The 5,554-nt window shown below is 39.1% G+C and overlaps 1 long non-coding RNA gene across 1 annotated transcript; it reads right to left on the minus strand.

Moving 5' to 3' along the window:
* Positions 1–1,901: 1,901 nt before the first annotated feature.
* LOC121892337 lies at positions 1,902–4,506 on the minus strand. Its single transcript, XR_006094384.1, has 2 exons — positions 4,348–4,506; positions 1,902–3,518 (listed from the first exon to the last, which is right to left on the minus strand). It is a non-coding gene; the product is annotated as an uncharacterized LOC121892337 (long non-coding RNA).
* Positions 4,507–5,554: the final 1,048 nt, after the last annotated feature.

A 5,554-nucleotide genomic window follows, 5' to 3' on the forward strand; every position in this document is an offset into this window, starting at 1 on the left:
TAAAATTTGGTCGGTGTCATCTAAAGACCTTTGTGATGAAAAGGTATAAAAATCTTGAGTTTTCATGGAACACCCCAGACGTGACATGCCACTCAATTTGCATGTTTCGCCATGAAAAAGGAAGTATTTTCACTGGATTTTGTCCAATCTGCCTCAAATTTCACATACTTGATAAGAGTCCAGGCCTGAACACATCTATATGTCAATATTGAGTCATAGTTATAGCGCCACCTACTGACAACAAGAATTGAGCCTTATATGACAAACATTATATATGTATATTTTCATGTCCATATCCATATCCAGTTATACATTCATGATGTAATTCCTTCCTTTCTCTGTAATTTCCCAGATATTCTTTATTTTAATTTAAGGTTATAGGGTGGAGGCAGTAGAGAGGTTGAGGTTAAGTGGTTATGAAATGTTGCCACGGCATAATTGGGTTTGGAAAAATTGTGGTCATTCTGTTCAGTGTAGGAAACACAATTTATATGTTGAAATTCAGTGTGTAAATGCTGCAGTACAAGTAATAAAAATCACAAATTAAAATTAACCTTCAAGAGACCTTCATATTTGAGCTGCTATTGCATTACAATGTATATATTCCTACAGATGTTTGTGTGCCACAAATTAACTGACACACAGCCAACCTGAGGCTATGCAGTGTTTAAACACAAGAGTATTGGTTTGTTTCTGAGGCTCTAGGCGAACTATAATTAAGCTGCCATGTGTGTGTGAACTGCACTTAATGGTTAATTAAAGGTGCAGTGTGTAGAATTTATTGGCATCTAGCAGAATGGACTTGGCAGAAAATGAATATAATACTCATAAGTATGTTTTAATTATTGTATAATCACCTGAAATAAGAATTGTTGTGTTTTTGTTAGCTTGGAGAGAGCCCTTTATATATAGGGAGCGGGTACTCTTCCACAGAGCCCGCCATGTTGCACCGTCATGGTTCTACAGTAGCCTAGAACAGACAAACCAATCACTTGCTCTAGAGAGGGCCTCTTGCAGTTTTCATGAGTTCGGTGGCCACCATAGGTTCTCCTACACACTGGGGAGGGTGGGGGGTGGGGGGGGTTTATTCAGCTGGTTGCAGTTTGCAACCTCACTGCTAGATGCCACTATATCCTACACACTGGTTCTTTAAAGGCACTGGAGTACATACATAATGCACAGAGAGTGAAACGATCAGGGGTCCAAAGCTCATTGTATCCCCAGGCCCACCTATAGCAGGTTGCTGTCACCATGAACACACTCATACAACTCCTGTCATAGCCCAGTCAGCACCTTGACACATCCAAAACTGTGTTTTTATTTTATTTTTTAACTGGCACACACTGAATAACTGGCGCTTACACCACACTCTCAGTCACCTCACAAATCTCAGTGCACAGACAGAGGTTGAACTTGGCATGCAATATGTACCTCAGGGTCCTCATAAAAAGACCTCATTGAAGCCACTGTGCCAGGAAAGAAAACAGCCATATTTCAACTCTTGTTTAGCACTGGCTTTTCTAACACTTTGTAGGATGACAAGAACTGAAAGTAGCTCAGTGAAAGTTGCCTCATAATGAATGATCAGGCTTGTTTATCTCGTTTCAAACCACAAGCGTCGCCTGACTCCACAACAAAGTTGTCAAGTTAACGTCATTTCTCCCATGATGATACTTGTGCAGTCTGTGCTGTAGCAAAACAACAAAAACAGTGAGAGCAAAAGGAGGACGAACATTATTGAGGGAATACACAAATTTCAAATTCAATTAAAGTTGACATGACTTAAAAAGACTAACTTACTGACTATGTAGTGCAGATATCCAATATCACCCAAAATGAACACTACATCATCAACACTGATGTGGATGCACAAGAAAAGATTTTAAAATAAATATGCCTGATAAAATGTGTCAAGCTCTGTTTATTGGTTTACATACTAATACCATAAATGCAACATAATACACAAACAGAGGCAGATACAAGTTGAGGATCAATAAAAATGACAAGACAGTACAATTGCTACAGAAATCAAATGTACATTATTGTGATGAACGTATAATAATACATGTTATATTGGCGTGGACAGGGTTTCTATACTGTTAGCATAACTGAGGGAGGGCTGCCATATTTTGATGTCATTTTTCAGGAACACATATCTGAGCTTCTCCAATTGACGGTGCATCACTTCCCTCAACAATGTGAGTGAGGGGGTGTGGGCTTTTCCAATTCACTAAAATTAACCTACATGCAAGAAGTGTTACAAAAGCTGTGTGTGTGAATTACTGTGTGACAACAGGGGAGTTCCGGATACATCAGCCGTTAGATCCAACTAGCCATTTGTTCTGTGATATACGAACTGTTTAAGGACTTTTTTTCTTCATGATAAATAATAAAGGATTTTATTGCGTATAAAGTGTATACGGACGGAGTTCATGTTCACATTTCATATTTTTTATTGGACGTTTTTAAAAATATGCAGAGCAAATGGCATTTAAATGCTGTAAATGCTTTGAGTGTAGTATTTATGCAATGGTATTATAAAAATGATTTCCATAGTTACATAAAAATAAACCTGGCTGTGTAGATAAACAGAAGGATAGTTGGAGATTTTCACAGGTCCAAGCTGTCAATTAAAGGGAAACTTTGTTGATTTTCAATTAGCATTGTAAAATTACAATGTGGTTAGTGTATGCAAATAAATAAACAATGTTTAACTTCCCTCCATATTGCCTGCACCCAGAGCTCACTGCTCATTTGCCGACAAGAGTTTCTTTGGAGATCTGCTTTAGACTACTAACTACGTTTCTGCATTTTCTGTAGTGGTGCCTTCAAAGGCGGTAAAATGTGAGTCTCCCAAAAGACTCCATCTACCATGTTACACCAGCGACGGGGAAAAGCAGACACTAAAACATCATACTACTAAATACTTTAAAATATCAGCACATTTGGAAGAAAACTAGTTTCATGACATGACATTGACTATCACGCTGTTGAATCAAACACAACAGAGATAATGCTAATGAGCTGATGAGTTTCTCCATGATTCTAACACAAGCTAACACCAAGCTTCACAATATAACCAGAGATGTGACGCTACTATTACAACTTACAAGGCCGAATATCACACTGTAGAATCAGACATAAGAGAGCATGAAGGAGGAAGTGACCACTGGAGCTACGTTACAGTGGCAGCCGATATATGTGCCACAGCTGAGGAGGCTGCTGCAGTATCGACCGGCTGCCCGGTGTGGAGGGAATGGACTTACAACTCCGCAGTGCTTTGGTAAACATTTGTTTTCTGACAGATTATTATATTGGACTTTGCCAACTCTGAATACATAACAGCAGTGACTGTGTTACCTGTAATTTATGTGGCTGCATCAAGCTTGAGCACTTAGTTCCTCATCGTCCAAAACAGTGTTTGCTTGTGTTACCGGTGCCAGACTTGGACCTGGACCTAGACCAGCAGCAAAGGTGACACAGGCAAGGGTGCACTGTGTAGCCAATAAAAACATAGTCTGTGGATTAATAAGGGAGAGAGTCAAAGTTAGCGTCTTGCTCTAGCCGATGCTCATTTAATATTGAACACAACAGTATAAAACTGTACATATTTCTCAGTTATGTCAGCTTTCTAGAACCTGCTGCTTCAAAGTTCATGTTTCACATTCACACCAAAACATGTTACAGAAATAAAATAAAGGTTGACACCAAATTGACAATAAAAAATATAAAATATTCTGTCTGAAGACAAATAACAACGCGAATTATGAAATGTGACTTACGCTCCTAAATAAATATATATAATAACATAATATAACAGTACAAAATTATATTACCCAAAACACATATTTACTTTATTCACATTACTGCAGTCACTCCTATCTTAACACATGCACCACAGGTACACTCATCCTACACTGATATAACGTACACAGAACCTTTCTGCAACATTAGCATAACACTCACTTAGATTTGCACTTAACCTCTTAACAAAATGGCGCGACTCTGCCCTGTTAACGAGCGACCGGAAGTGAAACTGGTTTGAACATAGCATTTCTATTTAGCATTAACTTTAAACTGACTGGCTTATACTCTAAAACAAGCTTTTGAACACATTTTTGTATTTTACCACACGCAAAATTCTGTAACTTTCACTTACAAAACAGTAGAAAACCGAAATTCACGGAGGTAAATATTCTCAATGGCGGCGCCCATGAAAACACACAGCAACAAAAATACGTTCCAAATACATCTCTAAACCATGTCACAACTTCACAGAACGATTTGCAATGCATTTACATTAGATATGAAACAGAGCTAATCATAGAAAAGCAAGTTTTAACATACCTGTAGATTAATAAGGGAGAGAGTCAAAGTTAGCGTCCTGCTCTAGCCGATGCTCATTTAATATTGATCTGCGCATAAGCAGAGCAGATACGAGTGATCTCCATGGATGTATAAGGAGAACTGGATACAGCGTCGGAGACGGGGCCCCGTTCATTCCTATGAAAGTTGCTCAGTGGCACATGAAGCAATAAAAAATCACTTCCCGGCATGAAAGTACCCGGATCTTCCGCATTGTGCGGCCCATAGAGCATGCGCACTAGTGACTTTCACTGGCCGAGTCGGCTACTTCCGGTTTAGCCTTCCAGCTAACTTGAATGGGGATAAAACAATTCAATCATGCGGCTCTTCTAGGCTTTTGAAATGTGATCGGACCGAACGGATTTAATTCTGATAGTGAGACAAGTCATTTCGTCATTTGTCTCTTTCACAGTGTAAGTCTATGGGAAAAAGTCTTTTTGGGCTAGTGTGCCTCACATGACGTTGTAATTACACGGTTTGGCCGCTATGTCAAATTTGCTTCAAAGCCTGGCGCTCTTCCTGTATCCAGTTCTTTTTATACATCCATGGTGATATCCCTCAGGTATCCACAGTGGCAGTAGAGCGCCGTCTACTGACATCTTTGAGTATTGACCTGATGTCAAAACTATAAACAGAGTTAGATTAGTTCAAATAATTAACAAAAAAATAGGGGGTGTCTTTTTACATAAAAAACTTAACATGTGGCATTTCCAACCCACTACACTTGCAGTTTTTCATGCCATCATCCATGATTGTGACAACAGACTGAGTTTTTTTTTTTTTTTTAGCCAGTCTGGCAGGTGCAGCTCTGGCTAGTGTGCAGCCCTCTGTGACATTAAGTTTGCATTGATCAACCTAACTAACCCCAGCATGCTGTTTATAGTCCTTGCACACTGCTACAATATATCCAGACTCGATGAGGAAAAACGTTTTGTAAATGAGAGTAAGCCTCAGTAAAGAGATATAATGCTGCTCAGTAATGCATTCTGGTTGTTGTAGGATTCCCCCTTAAGAGCAGTATGGGAAAACTACGGCCTATTTCTCAGTTTTCTTTGGTCATACAGCAGTAATTTAAAAAATAATGGCACATTTCTACTACATAGGTGACCTAGTTTTAAGAAATCATCATATTCACAAGGTCCCAGACCCCTGGAGACCCCCCTGTATTTCGCAGATTGACTGTAACCTT

The sequence above is a fragment of the Thunnus maccoyii genome, chromosome 24 (assembly GCF_910596095.1).
Source record: "Thunnus maccoyii chromosome 24, fThuMac1.1, whole genome shotgun sequence".
Classification (NCBI taxonomy): Eukaryota; Metazoa; Chordata; class Actinopteri; order Scombriformes; family Scombridae; genus Thunnus; species Thunnus maccoyii.